This window comes from Danio aesculapii, chromosome 24 (assembly GCF_903798145.1).
Source record: "Danio aesculapii chromosome 24, fDanAes4.1, whole genome shotgun sequence".
Taxonomy (NCBI): domain Eukaryota; kingdom Metazoa; phylum Chordata; class Actinopteri; order Cypriniformes; family Danionidae; genus Danio; species Danio aesculapii.
In genome coordinates this window covers 23,060,603-23,078,581 of record NC_079458.1, presented here as the reverse complement: position 1 = coordinate 23,078,581, position 17,979 = coordinate 23,060,603, and the positions used below count along the sequence as shown (strand labels likewise).

The 17,979-nt window shown below is 37.1% G+C and overlaps 1 protein-coding gene across 1 annotated transcript in view; it reads right to left on the bottom strand.

The window, feature by feature from the left end:
- arfgef1 (ADP-ribosylation factor guanine nucleotide-exchange factor 1 (brefeldin A-inhibited)) overlaps window positions 1-17,979 on the bottom strand; it is a 130,981-nt gene that overhangs the window by 95,512 nt on the left and 17,490 nt on the right.

The window sequence follows — 17,979 nt, the reverse complement described above, 5'->3', positions numbered from 1 at the left end:
CAGCAGAAGACCACACCGGGTGCCACTCCTGTCAGCTAAGAACAGGAAACTGAGGCTACTATTCGCACAGGCTCACCAAAATTGGACAATAGAAAATTGGAAAAATGTTGCCTGATCTGATGAAAGCCATGGATCCATCCTGCCTTGTATCAACAGTTCAGACTGGTGGTGGGTGGTGGTGTAATGGTGTGGGGGATAATTTCTTAGCACACTTTGGGCCCATTAGTACCAATGAGCATCACAAATGCCACAGCCAACCTTGAGTATTGTTCCTGACAATGTCCATCCCTTTATAACTACAGTGTACCCATCTTCTGACAGCTACTTCCAGCAGAATAACACGCAGTTTCATAAAGGCGCCGAATCCTCTTAAACTGCTTTCTAGAACATAACAATGAGTTCACTGTACTAAAATGGCCTTCACAGTCACCAGAACTCAATCCAATAGAGCACCTTTGGGGTGTGGTGAAACGGGAGATTTGCATCATCATGGATGTGCAGCTGACAAATTTGCAGCAACTGTGTGATGCCATCATGTTAATATGAAGCAAAATCTCTGAGGAATATTTCCAGTACATTGTTGAATATACCACGAAGGATTAAGGCAGTTCTGAAGGCAAAAGGTGGTCCAAACTGGTATTAGTAAAGTGTATCTAATAAAGTGGCTGATTAGTGTATATTAGTTGATTAAAAAAAACACATGTTTTGTCATTTTAATGCTATTAATACTGTAAATAAATTCAAGATTTGAATCTGTGAAATATTTAATACTTAAGTTACATAGTTACATATTGCTCATTATGATTTCATGTTTGCAAATAGATTAACTTTAACTGATGCATTATTATTGACTAATTAGACTTTACTCTAAAGCTTTATTACTGCATATGGATTATAAATGCTGACCAGTTCAAACATATATGAATAACTAAATAGTTTTGATGTTTTAGCAGTGATACCTTTATTGCAGAGATGCACAAACTAGGGCCCGCGGCCCAAAGTTGGCCTATGGTAACCTTTAATCCGCCCAGCAAACCAATCAGAGAACAGATGGACAAATTATGGGGAAGCCAGGATCCCTCAGACATCGTCAATTCTTATTTAATATTACCATTTGTTTGTTTAATTGCTGAGCAACAAAAAAGGAAAACTGAAATTAAATGTTTCAATCAAATGTTGTGAATTAATCAGATTTTTTCAGGGTCATGAAACCTTTAAACACATTTTTATTTTAGATGTTGACAGATATATAAGTAAGAAGTATATTATGAAATGTAAAAAAATATATAATTATCAACATGATTAAATTTTTTTATATATATATTTTAGATATTATTAAATTAGGAAATTACCATGGCAACTTTAAAGTAATATAGCAGGGTTCAATGCTAAGGATTTTTTTCTACTGGTCCAGTTGGGCCAATGATTCAGATTTTTACTTGCCACGGCAAACTTTTCACTGGCACCACCAAAAAAGTTTTTTTTAAGCCACATATTTTAAATAATGTGTCAAAAATAATGTATTAGAATCTATAATTTAAATGTTTTATAAATGTAAAAAAATGTATTCAAAGTGTTATGCAATCAAAAGAGCAGCATGGAAAATGTGCAGGTATTTATTGCAGCTCAAAATTATTTAACAAAAGGTGGTTGACTTGTCATACTGACAGCAAACTGTGCAAAACATCACGTCATTTTATTCGTCATGTTGTTCCCATGTAAATGTCTGCTTCCTTCTTTGTTAGAAACAGACACCATCTTTTAGCCTAGTAATTTGATGTTTGCCACCATGTTGCAGTCTCTTCACTGTACTGATTGTTACCAGGTTACAGCAAAAAAATAGCATGTTCAAAACATCAAATCAGATAAGAGGAACAGCAAAATGGTGTTTATGACATCACAGAGAAGGTAGCATTTAAAGCACAAACTTAAAATGCATGCAATTGACAAATAGTTACAGGCTAATGAAATTTTATTGACAAGGCAGCACTGTCCCGATTGGGCCAGTAATGATCCTGTCTACTGTCCCAAGCGTCTCTCATAATAGCCCCAGGCCAGCGGGCAGTCCTTATTGTTGAGCTCTGTATAGTTTGGTATCTTCGGCCCACCACCCTCAATTAAGATTGGTTTTGGCCCTTCATAAGAAAAGGTTTGGGCACCCCTGCTTTATTGTAATAGTAATAAATATATACACAAAACATACAAATTATTATTAACAATCTTAAAATCCTATAATCTATCTATCTATCTATCTATCCATCCATCCATCTGTAAATAACTCCACTAAAATATTCAATAACGCAAAGCACATGTAACTCAGTGACGGCAAACACACAGACAGCTCCCTCATTTACATGACTACCAGAACACACTCCTGTCGAGAGCCATTTTCACCGTGAACACGATGAATTTAATTATGCATGGCCCCTTTAACACCTCTTTCTCTGAAATCAGTCATTAACTGCATCAGAAATGCATTCAGAGCGTTGCCCGGAGTCGGAGGTACTCGATGATAACTTCTGAAAGCTTCTACATTACACAAATGAGACTTTAAATCACTTTTAACACCTGGATTCATTAGCGCACAGGCACTTCTGCTGACATGCATCGGTCGCGCTGTTATTCGCAGGTCAGGCTTTCTGACTTCAATCTGTTCTGGTGTCTTGAAAGTGGTTGGATTGAATGTTTATTCTGAGAATTTGCAGTCACGAATAGTGATGTCAAAAAGTATCAATGTCCCGATACATATGGATACTGAAATATTCATCTTTTTTAGTGTGGAGATCTTCCAATCAAAAGAACCTAAATAATATCTAATAACAGTGAGATTTGCCTTTAGCTTGGTACTTTGTATTATTTATCATGAAAATAACACTATTTTTGGTAAATTGGTATTTTAAATCGACATTAATATTTAGGTTCATCTTGCCAATGAATAACATGGGTTGTTGCTAGATCGGACATGGATGCAGCCGGAAGTTAAAGAGAATTATTTATATTATTTATAAAATTTCACATTTATTATATTTTATTAACGTCTACCCCCACTCCAACCCTAAACCCAACTGTCACAGTAATGAAAAAAACAGTAGATGTACCGGCTATTATTTATGTTATCTATTAAATTACCCAATAAGTTGTATTTTTTCATGCCTACCCCCACCCTAACCTTTAACCCAACCGTAACAGTAACGTAAAAATATTAATTATTGTTATACAGTGTCATAAAAAAATGCAGCTATATTAATGTGCATATCACACCTCCGGCCGGCCGCGCATATAAAAAAAAATTATAATAAATTGAACAGAATTAACAACACTTTGTTTTCTTATTACGTTTTTAGTGTAAAATAAAACAAAACCAATAACTGTAAAACAAATAAATAATTTTTTTCCTGTAAAATAATGTACAATGGTTTGAAGAAAAATAACTCAGTTTTTAACAATTCTTCTTGAGAAAAATCAACTTGTAGAGGTCGAGATCTTTCTTGGTTTATTGTGCTCCCTGCAGCTGAAAATACCCTCTTTGACTTGCAAAATGCAGTTAAATGAGATAAGGTTTATGATTTTATTAATGCATTCATATAAATGTCATTTTACAAATGAAAGACAATTAACAGGGTTTTGGGAGTTAACTGTTTTTAAAACAGTTTTGGAGCATCTTACAATGTAAAATTAAGCTTTCTTAATGAGCATAGTTATTATAAGGCTATTTATAGGTTATATTTGTAAATACAGCTGATGTAAACGCATTTTAAATGTTTAAGATTTATTTAGGCTACTGCAGAAAAAAAAATACTGTTTTCATTGTAACCGAATGCGTTTATTCAATTATTAATGTTATACTAATTTAGGTGATTATTTGCTGGCATAACGATGTGAATGATGTAACATTACGGTTAGTAGCTAGGCAGTCACAAACTTTTCATTTGTCTTTCTGCAGTTAATGTACTTTTTAACGATACGTTCACTTAGCCAAATTACTTGTGCTTCCGCTTATAAAAGAAAACAACTTGTTGCGTTTGTTGCAACGGGCATTGTTGCCGTCCACTTGGAAAATACAACCCGTTTGGTTCACGCTGCAAGCTTACGAGCTGTGTGTGCGCACAAATCTGTGTCGCTATGTGTGTGCGCTTAACGCGAGCCTCCACTAAGTGCACACAGCCGAAAACTGTGAAGGCTTTTATACTTAACACGCTCGCCGGAAACACAAGCATTTCTCATGTGAGATTGCCAACTGTGCAGACGAGGTTGGTCAGTTAAATTATGCAACTGTAAGTAATGTTTCCTCAGCAATAATTGTCCAGTACTGATAGCAGAACCGTTAACGTCAGAGCTTATCGATACCTCTGTCTTTTATCATTTAGCAACGATACCGATAAAGTACCGAGATTCTGTACCCATCCCTATATATCAGTTTTAAAAACATAGCCTTATAATCATCCTTTTACAGTAATTCACATGGCCATGTATTCTAATTCCATCTTAGAGTTTTAATTTAGTCTTTTGTTGTTGATTAATGGTAATGACGACAGTGATTTCATTTAAAAAAATATTAAATGGTGTCGAGTATCATATCGAAGTTAGAAATTCCAGTATAGTGACAAGATTGGTTGAAAGCGGTTTGGATTGAATATGTTTATTCAGAACAAGAGTCTGTGGTCTCTGCAAGCAGCTGCAGTCATGAATGACTAAGTGCTCGGCACGGCACCAATGTAATGCCGTAGAAAGAGCCTCTCTCCTTCCTCCTCACGGCAGTAAACAATGACGAGTATAGCAGCATAATGGCATCTACACGCTCTGCTGACAGACAGTCCTCCAACACAAACCACACTGCCTGCAAGCAGACTGAATATCCAGCGCCGGTGTCTGTTTACATGCACACTGATCAGAATCCAGAAATCGCATGTTTACAGAAATATAGAAGAAATAGAAATAGTTAGTTCATCCTGCAATATTGTTGTTATGTATTAATAACATTTTTTTTAGTAGTATAAGTGCATTTCTCATATATTTTAATATTATTGGTGGAGCTTTCACTGCAATGGTAATGTATGAGACATTTTTTTTAAATAATAAAATATGACAAAAACTAAATATTTACAGAAATGTTGTCATGGCTAACTTTAATTATTTAAAATTAAAATATATATTATTATTATTAAAGAGCCCATATTATGGCTTTTTGAAAATGCCCTTCCATGTAGTGTGTAACACAGCTCTAAGTGAAGTGAAATATCCAGCTAAGGCTTAAATCTGTAAGTGTACAGTGTTTAAAACTATTGATTCATCTATAAAAGAGTCGACTCATAGTGCTTCAAACGAGTCGCCTTGATAACGAGTCATTAGGTGTTTCGCGATGACGCAGCCACGAAACACAAGCCTCACCAGTAGTTACGCGCGCAAACCAGGGAGATTTGAAACCTGCGGCCCCGCCCACTAACACAGAAAAAACACTAGACACACACACACAGACGCCGCAGGTCGAATGAAGTCACGCTGTGCTCAGATGGATAATATTGACAGTCTCTACCCAAAGATGAGTTGTTAACCTGGTACAGTACACGCGGTTACTCTTTATATTCTCTTATCAAATGTAAGCCACGTTAAAAACGCGACGCGTGCCGCTTTGTTTACGGATTTAACGTTAAAGGCTTTTGTGAGCTCGCGTTCCACTGCCGTTTGTCGTTGCTATGGCGATCGATCGTAAGCTAGGAGACAGGAGACTCGTGTCACGTTCCCTAGTTCTTCTGAGGAGCGTTGTGTGTGTGTGTGTGAGAGAGAGAGAGAGAGAGACTCGCGTCGCTTTCCCTAGTTCTTCTGAGGAGCGTTGTGTGTGTGTGTGTGAGAGAGAGAGAGAGAGAGAGAGAGACGCGTCGCTTTCCCTAGTTTTTCTGAGGAGCGTTGTGTGTGTGTGTGTGTGTGTGTGAGAGAGAGAGAGAGAGAGAGAGAGAGAGAGAGAGAGAGAGACTCGCGTCGCTTTCCCTAGTTCTTCTGAGGAGCGTTGTGTGTGTGTGAGAGAGAGAGAGGGAGAGGGAGAGGGAGAGAGAGAGACTCGCGTCGATCTCCCCAGTTCTTCTGAGGAGGGTTGTATGTGTGTGTGAAAAAAGCCTTACACTATGAAGCACGTGTGCACTGTGACTACTTTTATATAGTTGATTACCAGCTGGGCATTTCACTCTGTCTCGTGCTGAAGCCTGTCACTGTCGACCAATCGCAGCAGGCTGTCATCGGTCCAATCAGCGCAGATTAGCTTCGCGCTGAGGAGGGGGTTGGGAACAAATGAATCGCCGAACGATTCATATGGGAGTCGTTGGGATAATTAGGTAAAAATAAATGCAGATTATAAGACCATCAAAGTGTTTTATGACCTTGCATGCATAATAGACTGTTGTTGGAGACTTTTACAACCTAAATATGACCCTATTTCATGTATAATATGGGCTCTTTAATGATATAACCATTTCCTCTGGTTATCATGTCTTTGCACTGGAGAAAAAGGGAAATAACTGGAAATGTCATGTTTTAAATGTAATTAGAGCTTTAGCAACAACAGTAAAGGAACAAGCCACTTCAGATTTTGTTGCCGATTTAAAAGACGTAATTTAACTGGGAGTTCAGCAAGATGTTTTCGAGATTTTAGGATTCCCTCAGTAATTTACATAGGATTTTGGTCTTGAATGAACTGCATGGTAGCGTTGCAAATACAGTTGCCAAGTGAACAGATTTTCCTAGAAAGGGACTTTGGTTTAGCATTCCGCTTTGTCATTGTCTGGTCTGATTAAGCTAAATTAGCTGTAGTGGGTTAACTGCAGTGCAGAATGTAGATCAGTTTGATCAGTTGTAGTGTAGTACTAAACCTGGTTAAACACAGAAACCATAGCAACATTACAATTTTAAACCATAGCAACATGAACTATATGCATTGTTACTTGACATTTCAACACTGGAAACACTCTTGGTCTAAATGTATCACCTCAATCTACTGCATTAAGGTCCATTCCGTGCACTTACTTTTCTAATCTTCAGAGAACTCATTGAACTGACCTTGAGAAAGACTCTGGACTAGAGCAAACAAATCAAGGAAAACAAAACAGAGCTTTCACATCATGGCGGAACTGTCAACCTTACAGAAAACAGCCCATAAAGAAGCTCCACTGGAATACAATCCCGCTTTCAGTAATCATGTTGATAAGTGTGTGTGTTTTTTCTAGACAAGATCATGTGGAACTATACAAATAATGATAATCATGCAGACTGAGTGTATGTTCTGCAACGATTATAGATTTTGGTTGTATAGTCTAAGGAGTCTTATGCTTTTATAGTCTGAGGAATGATCACGGTTTCACGGTTATCACGATTATTATGCATTCCTTAATTTCAAAACCCTACTAGTTTAGGAAATCTTAAAGCTCAAGATAGAAATGTAAAGCTTCTTCAGAATATGTAGACATGCATAGATATGGACATTTTGGAAAACTCTCCATACATTTAGAGGCATATAAACAATTTATAAAGCAATAATACAAGTCTTGATGTTATCTTGTCTGATCACAAATAACCGGCTCCATTTTAAAACCAAAACTACAAGGAAAAAGTCTCATGTCATATAAGGCAAGAATCAAATTGATAATGATGACCTTTAAAATAAGCATTCATGTGCAGACAACAATATGGCCACCACCAATATATTTCTGCATCACTAGAACACAGCCTAAAAAGCTTTTTTGGAAATGGCAACAGAAGTAACATTTGACGACTCCTCCATAGACTTAAATTAAATAAAAGAATATTTAAATATTCCTATTTTTAGTTAAATTATTTAATTGCAATATTTTTGACAAACCTCTATCTGCAGAAGACCTTCCCTCTACTGTAAAAGGGGGAGGGAAAATTAGGTAATTTGCATTTCAAGACACACACAAAACAGCAACATTTTGTTTCCACCCAAAAAAGGACACTTAGCACATAAAATAAACAATCTATAAAGTATTTGTGCCATTCTGGAGGCAAAGGAGACATACATATACATATGAGACTGCATTGCATTTAGGGAGGCACAATATATATGTAGGTCTCCATATCAGCCAATAAATGCATATTGTTTTATGTTATCACCATCTGAGTGGTTGGAAAAATGTATCGCCCTGATTCCCTGATATATTTACACTAACAAATTATGAATAAAGAAGGCATCATAATTGCAATTTATATTCAAACTGTATTAGTTTGTTGAATTTAGCTCCAGATCAAGACAAGATCAGACAAAGATCGACATTTATCTGCCTATACATCATTACTGAGCTACTGGTATCAACCAAAATGTCCCTTTCGGTGCATCCCTAAACAAATCAAATTTCTATTCAACACATGCACTTGCGCCTGTGTTTGCTAATAGGATTTAAGCAAGAATTCAACCATAGGAATTAAACAGAAATTCATCTAGTAACCATGCCTGCATCTTAATCAATGAGCTACGAACACCCTAAAGAACCTTTAAAAAAAAATCTGATGAGTAGCACAAAACCCTTGCTGTCTTACTGTATGCCATACTGGTGCAGTAAAACAGTTGGCACCATTCTGCTTTTGAAATACTGCCAGCACCCACACTTTCTGAGTCGACAGTTGGGACAACATATTATGACACCGCATAAATAAGATTCTTTCAGTAACCATCAGCTTCAAAGAGCTGATATGAAATCTGACTGAGACAGACAGACAAAATGAAAAAAAAAAACAAAAAAAAAGTGTGTGAGATAAATATATGAAACTTCTGTTAACAACATAGGAGTTCACACAAGGGTCATAGACGAAACAGGGTTATCAACAAGTTAAAGAATAAAAGTAATACAACTTAAAAAAAAAAAAAATTCACGTAAATTTGAATGTGTCCTATTTAAAAACAAATCTCCAAAAAATATGACTACTGTACATTTCCATAATTTAGAAGACACCTACTAAAATGTATATATGACTCATTGTAACAATATCTTGACAAGATCACTTGATGACATTTTTCAATATTATTATTATATATTATTATGTTATTTTGTCATCTATATACAGTTGAAGTCAGAATTATTAGCCCCAATGAATTAATAGCCCCCTTGTTTATTTTTTCCCCAATTTCTGTTATCTGAGAGCATTTTCATCAACATATTTCTAAACATAATAGTTTTAATAACTCATTTCTAATAACTGATTTATTTTATCTTTGCCATGATGACAGTAAATAATATTTGACTAGATATTTTTCAAGACACTTCTATACAGCTTAAAGTGACATTAAAAGGCTTAACTAGGTTAATTAGAATAAGCCAGGTTTGATTATACAATCAATAGAGATTCTTTGCTTTTATTTAATATACTTTCCATCTACAAAATATTTTTTAAGGAATTAGATGACACCACAATGACTCGCATGCGTACATACTGGGGGTCTTATTGATCTGAATACAGCTAGTCCATATCACAATTCTACTTGTGTTGTTAACAATTGGCACAGAGCTGGCCATTAGCTGACCTACATTATTAGAACAAACTTCCATGTGTCCCCTCTACATTTTAGGAGGGCCTCCAGACTTTACAAACTTTACAAATCCAAGTACCAGGACACACGGCATTCCACATTGCTATGGCAAAATAAATACCCTCATGATGGTCCACTATTTAGCTGCCAACAAATGAGAACATCTTTGGGAAAAGATTTCATGTGATTTCATATAGGAATGCACAAAACTACAATTCTTAAATATTAACTAGTGTATTATATGTGTTGCTAACTAACTGACTATCCAACTAACCAACCAACAAAGAAAATAACAAACAACCCAGCCAACCAAACAACCAGCCAACCAACTAACAAACCATCCAACAAACAAATCAACCAACCAACCAACAAACCAACCAACAACCCAACCAACCTAACCAAGAAAGTAAATAACAAACAAACCAGCCAACCAACCAACCAGCCAGCCAACCAACTAACAAACCATCTTACAAACAAACCAACCAACCAGCTAACTAACAAACAAACCAACCAACAAACAACCCAACCAACAAACAAACCAACCAACCAAATAAAAAACAACCAACCAACAAACAAACCATCCAATAAACCAACCAGCTGACCAACCAACTAACAAACAAACAAACAACCCAACCAACAAACAAACAAACAAACAAACAAACCAATCAACCAAAAAACAACTAACAACCCAACTAACTAACAAAACAACAAACCAACCAACCATCCAAACCAGCCATCCAAACCAGCCAACCAACCAACCAACCAACCAAACAAACAAACAAACAAACCATCCAACAAACAAACCAACCAATCAACTATCAAACCAACCAACAACCCAACTAACCAACCAACCAACAAACAAACAAACAAACAAATCAACCAACAACCCAACCAACCAAATAAAAAACAACCAACCAACCAACCATCCAACAAACAAACCATCCAACCAACCAACCAGCCAGCCAGCCAGCCAACCAATTAACAAACAAACAAACAAGCCAACCAACAAACAAACCAACCAACCAACAAACAAACCACAAAACCAACCAACCAACAAACCAACCATCCAACCCAACCAACCAACCAACACACCAACCAACAAATCAAACAACCAACGCAACTGCCAAAGCTGTGCATTTGAATGACTGTAGTGGTATTTGCTTAAAGGAGAAGGTTAACTTAAATTTACCAGACGCCTAGATTTCATGCCATACATTCAAGATTTAACATCTGTGAGAGAAAGCTACAGTTGTGCTTTGTGATAAAACAAACATCCATAACCATATGAATTATGTATTAGCTTTGGATGTGCTGCAAAGCTGATGGCGGCTCGGAGATAATTGTGCTCTAAGGACAAGTGCAGACAGCTCAACTTGAGGAAATAATATATGAAATAATGTATCTGTCTGCCACCATATAAAAAGAGCTGGGATCCATGCAATCAAAACAATGGCACTAGAACAATTAATGTCAAATAAAACCTGAAACCAAATAACAAATGCAGCTGGACTCAAAGATGACCACAGCTTTTCGAGTGACTGTGTAGCTGATGATACGATTACAACCTGAGAGAAAAAGCACGAGTAAATGACAACGGTTTTATCTAAATGAATGAAAAATAAAAAATACAATTATTTTTTAAATGCTACAAGTGAATTTAGCATCATTAAATGCAAAGTATGAAAAATGGATATTCATTCTGAACTTTGATAAAGTTCAATGTTTGTGATAATAAATACAATAGTGTAATTAAATTATGTGTATTTAAAATATGTATTTGAATAAGCCTGCTTTATGAGCACTGACAAAGGTGATCTAAATGTAAAAACATAGTAAATGAACAACTAATTCCACTATAAATACAAAAAAATACACTTTAATAGTATAATTTCCGTCATAATTTCAATGTTAACTGAAGTTTTCTTAAATTTATGTGTTCATATAGCTTCTCATATTTCCATATGGGAATTTAAAATGACTTTTTTTTATAGTTTTAGATTCAGTACTTTACCACTCCAACTTATTTCAGTTACTTGAATGGAAATGTCTTATGTTCATTTATGATACCATTGTCATTTGATATTATATTTTCACAATTTTATATTTACACAAAACTCATTTAAATAGCAGCGATTCATACAGATGGGTAATCAATTCTTGTTCTCCATTGTGTGGCAACCTGAAAAAAACACTATTTAAGCCAATACGCATTGGCCTTTCTTAATATCATAATAACATAAAAACACCATTATAATCATCTGGATATGTAATTTTGTGCATTTTCTATAAATAAAAATGATTTTAGCATTTCTACTGATACTACAATAAAGAGATTTGAAGGGATAACACCAGAAATGTGTTAAACTTGCTAAGCCATCACACGCCAAGGATGCTGGGCCACAGGTCAATCATTAAAGTAAGGCTGTTTCTCAATATGCGTTCTTCAGCGATCTTGCGTCCTTGTGTTCTCGTGTAACGTCATCATCAACTGCCAGTTCCAAAACTCAAGACAGCAAGAACGGAGGATGCGTGAAAGTTCCCGGATGTGTTCTCGGTATCGAAGATGCACCAATGCAGACTTGAGCACCGAACTCACTCTAGAAGTTCCAGAAGTCATGGCGACTGAATAAAGGAGGTGGGAAGGGCAGCATTCTATATCTGTTTATTATTAAAGTTCAGAGATATAACTTATTCATCTCAGGAGTTTCCCTAAACGAGACGGTGAAAGTAAAATTTACTATAAAAATATCAATGAAGGCATTAACACATTAAGGGTCGAAATTCGTATTTAAATCGGTGTTATTTGTATTGTGCAACGTATATTTGTAAGGTTTTTGTACATGTTATATACTGAAAAGGGAAAAAACAATAAACTGTTGTATGAATGCTGTAATGTTTAAATAATTTTCCGTTTAAAACAGTGACGGTCATGTAACGCAGCATCTCATTTCTCACAGGACGCTTTCTCTGTCCTTATGGTCTCCCGAGTTCGTTCTTCCGAGGTGACCTGGCAAAACTGGTCTTCACAAGAACGCAAGTCCGTTCTCTGCGTTCTTGGAATTGAGAAACCGCATTTGCTACACCAGAAAGTCTTTGTAGTCTTTTCTTGGTCAGGTAGTTGGGCCTTCATAAATGGCCAACACATTGTCAAAGGCGTCAAAAATATTTGTGTTCTACCTTCGAATATATCAGCTCCGGAGGTGTCACTTGCAACTCTAATGAAGCAGAAATAGCTTTACTTTCACTCATGGTGCAGACGGTGGGCCGAGAGCATGCCGTGACATGTCACTCCAGTACAGCTACACCATGGGGAGTTTCACTCAGCAGGACAGCCCAAAGCCCCGACTGTTGACAGTTTCTCTCCTTCAAACTGACTATAATTGCAGGGGAGCTCTGTAATTGCATATTTCTATTTCACTCTCAATCTCGAAAGCAAAAGTCAAATATGTATACACTTGCCTATTGGTACCTGGCTTTGGTATTTTAGAAAACAGAATGGCGGGAAGGAGAAGAATGCTCTGAGGCAACTCCACCTTGGCAAACAACCCTTAGGTAATTTGATCTCCAGCTGTTGAAAGAGTTTTGTTCCATCAATTAGGCTAAGCAAAAAGCAGAGTGGATGGTGGTGTGTCTTGCGATACACACGTTGCAGCTCCATCAATGGGGAAAGATAAACAGTAGGGTCCTTCAGGAGCACTGCAGTACACCATGTGATCAGCACCAAGGCAACACGCGCACACTAATGGAACGGCTGCAAGCCAAACAGAAGCCTTTTGCACAGCCAGAGGGTGTTCAAACCGTAAGGTGGGGTTTTATTGAGGAGTTCCTCTCCTCCTCCTCCACCATGCCTTCTCTCGTGGAATCATTTCACAACTCTCGAGTCAGGCCACAGATATATTCAAGCAGAACTTCTTTCACAAGACATCTGTATACAAGTCCCTCCGGCTCTTGAAAAACTCTGATCTGCTTCCCACTTGATCTCTTTCAGTCAAAGGCTAGTGGATTTCACATATTCGCAAATCTAACTCTGAAAGGCACTGGCTGAGCTTACTCGGTTTTTTGTGCCTGATCATAAGGCCTCGCATTGTGATTTGAGCACAGGCAGTCAGTCATAAGTCTTCTTAAAAGAGGTGACATTTACCAAAACCATTAGAGCTCCCCATCCAATCCCAATCCCATTTTCAACGGTGACTGCTGTTACCTGAGAGCGGCGGTGCATTTTTTTCCTTCACTCCTTCAGATGCATTACCATTTCAAAGCACACACATTCACGCTGCGGCGGCACATTTGACAACCAGAGAAACTATTTAAACGAGCCCTTGCCTTACAAACCTAGTGCTTTTCTTGAATCCCCCTGCTTAGAATTGGGCTTCTTCTATGCTTCGAGAATGAATAAATGTGATGGAAATGTTTAAGAATCAGAAGGCAGTAGTTGTTATAGGTAGGTCTGCATTCATAACACCTGACTTTGTTGTAGAACCAAACGTATGTCAAATCGTATGGCTTTAGTTTGTTGGTTCAGGAAGTGACCTCATTTTTTTTTTTCAAATTAAAAACCTTAAATGTTGCACTAATGATTAAAGATCTTGAGGATGCATATTTGCAATTAAGTCACAATGAAATGGAACTAGCCGCAGATCTTTTGAATTGTTACATACATAAAAGGGAAAACTAGGGAGATATTTAGGGATGTCCAGATCCAATCACGTGATTGGAAATCAGACCCAATCACGCGGTTTCAGACTCGATCAGAATCGGACGCTAGCTCCCGATCAGGACTCCAATATATATGTATATATATTCTCTATGTATTTTTTAACACACCTATAGTTGTGCAGTGGCACAGAGTTAGACCTCTTTCTTGACTTCATACAGCAACGCATGCGGCATGACAACACTTGCGGAGACGTTGTTGGTTAAATACTGGCAAAATTAACCATGGAAGCAGCATGGAAAGGGAAAGCGTAAGTATTTCTGCGGTCTGGAGGTATTATAAAGTTGGTAATGACAACATTGCCATAGAAAACTGTTAGATATGTAAACTTGGGATTGCCTGCTGAGTATTTTAGGTTGAGTTGCTATTTGTTTTTATATTAGATTTTGTTTTGTTTTTTACATTTACTATTGCACTAAAGTCCAAAAGTAAAGAATTGATGTTATTTATTACTTGACTGTTCAAGCTACCTCACAGAAGTGGTCTGTTTGTTAACAGAGTTGTTAAATGTTAAAATAAGCTGAATTAAATGAAAAATAAGGAACATCCTGGATCTGTTTCTTCGCTCTTTTTTTTTTTTTTTAGAAGTATCGGATCGGGTTTCGGTAGATACTCAAAACATATGACTCTGAATCAGACTCGAGGGCAAAAAAAAAACCTTATCGGGACATCCCTATCACGAGAGTTTTTACAGTTGACAGGATTTTGAGGTTCTGAACTTTCATACAAGCTTGCTAACCAATCTAAACCCTACAATGTACGCAAACTGTGCCTGATTCAGCACACTGAATGGAAGTTGTGACCATCAGTGAGCCTATCGTTATGACTGGATGTTCAGCTCTCACACATCTTTACCTGAGAATTCCACTTTTTTTATAACAAAATGTGCTGCCAGGAATTCAGAAACTGATCAGCATAATTGATATTCCGAATTGTGAGCCAGAGCTGCTTTGGTAACGATTTGTACACCTGCAGTCCTAATTTTAATTTTTGGTTTGGGATATGTAATAAAAATTCACACTTGGATGGCAGTTAATTACTTACATGCTGTTAAAAAACAGCCCTCTGATGCAAGTTCAAGCATAGCTTTTTGGCAGAGACAAAGCCAACAGAGAAGACAATGCAGTCTGCTTTTTTCACATGTAGTTTTTTTAGGGTGTCACAGCTTTAAATCATTCTAGGTAATAAGCCTGAAACCTTGCCTGTACTCCACTTGCCAGTAAAAGTGTACGTTTAAAAGTCTAAGGCTACATTTACACAACAACCATGTAGTCAAAAACTATTTTTCCATAAGGCTCGGTAACTAATCAAAGTAAATTTGCCAATGTGACTGAACAAATTGACGATTAGAATGCACATCTGGTCAGGGAAGCACGGTTGTGTAAAAAAAGCCTTTCCTTTGCATGTAAAGCAGGGGTGTCCAAACTCGGCCCTGGAGGGCCAGTGTCCTGCATAGTTTAGTTCCAACCACAATCAGTCACACCTGGACTGGCTAATCAAGCTCTTACTAGGCTTTCTAGAAACCTTGTATTGGGGCAAGTTGGAGCTAAACTATGCAGGACAAAATATTATCAGACATACTGTGAAAATGTCCTTGCTTTGTTAAACATCATTTGGGAAATAATAAAAAAAAAAAAAAAAAAAAAAACTTTAGCTGTCTATCGCAGAACAAAATAATATTGCATTGTTAGATTTTTCTGATATCGTGCAGCCCTAATATACACATTTTCAAATTATGACTGAACTCCAATAAACCAAATAGTTTTTTTTTTGTGGTGAGAGGTGCCTTTTTAAAATGATTTTATACAGGCAGTGAGCATTTTGATGATTGTTTATGCGCCTCACGTTCTAACCCCTTGCTGCGCCTCACATTTTTGATGGAACACTCTGTGCACCTGCAGTTGGAAATGTCAACTAAAAGTTAATATGTGGGGGGAAAGGGCAGATATAATGGGTCCAGAATCAGGACTTGATACATTGGTTGGCTAGCAAGATAAAATGTCTTTTAAAATCATGTCATTGGTGCTGAAGAGTACCTAGAATTTGCCTTGTGTACATGATACATCTCCACTGTTGATTATAATATTGGTGAAATAAATCCACACTTGCCTTAAAGCCTCATTCACACTACGAGCGACTCGCAGCGGCAAAGCGACAAGTGACCATTAATTTTGACGGAGAGTGAACGACTTCTGTCTACGTGTGCGACAACGACCGTTGACGACCAGGTGGGCGTGTCGAGCGACGGGACAAAGTTGAGAATCCTTCAACTTTATGCAGATGAGTGACTTTCTTGAGCAACAGCTAATAGGAGCACCAGTAGAGCTCACGTGATCCTCTCTCAGCTGGCTCAGAGGCCAGTTATATTCTCCATGCTGTAGACCTACACAGACCGGACTTGCAGCAGGTCGCCACCCAGATGACAGGCAGCTACAAAGTCGCTGTTAGTGTGAATGATGCATGACTTGCCTTAAAATCGACATGTACTGCACGTCTACATACCTAACATGTACTATGCATGCAAATGATGTCATCATATCTATCGATTCTTTTATTGGGTGTTTACACTGAGACTATTGACCTTATTCTTCATGTATGAGCGAGCGCAACCATTGGAATTGTTTTGGCTCAAGACTTCTGTTCTTATTGACTTTTATTGGTTTTTAGACATTAAAAACATCTTGTTATGTTGCTTGGTGTTGCAAACTGACATTTTCTTATTCTATTATTTTACTTTTTAGGTATAGTCATTAGAGGTGTAACGATACACCAAAGGCACGGTTTTTCAAGGCAAGGCTCGTTTTTCGTGTATTTTGCTGACATGATTATGATTGTGATGTTGTTTTTGCTTAACTTTTGTTTGGGTAAAATTATTTTGCACTACGTTTGAAATCGTGTTTTTGTTCATTTTTATTTCGATTTATTTGTTGGTTACTTTTTGGCTCAGCTCTTTCCCGTCATATTAAGCTATACCTCCTCAAGTTCACTCTTTTCTCAGAGTGAGGTGGATAGGGAAGATATTGTACAACTTCTATTTTGCAAACATGTAGAAAATGTATTGTTAAAGACATCAGGTAAGAGGTGAACGTCATCCTTGGCGAATACGGCACTCGGCGCTGAAGACCTTTTCTTTTCTTTTATGAGTTTCTAGCGAGGTATTCATGAGTTAGAATTGTTTTGTTATATTTCTTTCTTTTGTTTGACTTCACTATCGTCCCCTTACTCGAGTCTAACAATTTTTTTTGATACTTTGTTTGAATTTGCTACTTTATTATATTATTTTTATTAGTGTAGATATTTCTCTTTTATGTATATTTGGGCATTACTCTGGTTTCACTTTTGTACATTAAATCACTTTTGTTGGCAGTTCTGTTGTCAGTCTTTTGCTTACACCCTCACATTGTGAAATTAGCACACTTTAAATGTGTCTGAGGGATCTGCAATCTCAATATACGCGAAGCAGTCATCCTGCGTATACCGTAGTATACAGTGTGATCGCTCACTCAAGTCACATGACATGCACTTGGAAAATACTAACTTTACAATATAATATTTAGAACAAAAGCACATCATTACTAATACAATTTTCTCAAATGTGATAAAATAAAGATGTGTTTAAATTGGTTCAATTAGTTAAGAGACAAGTGACGTCAACCTTAACAATGGGCAGCAGGGGGCGTGAGAGTACCGTACGTAAATACGTATCGTGGTTGGTGTATCGTGATATTTTGGTTCG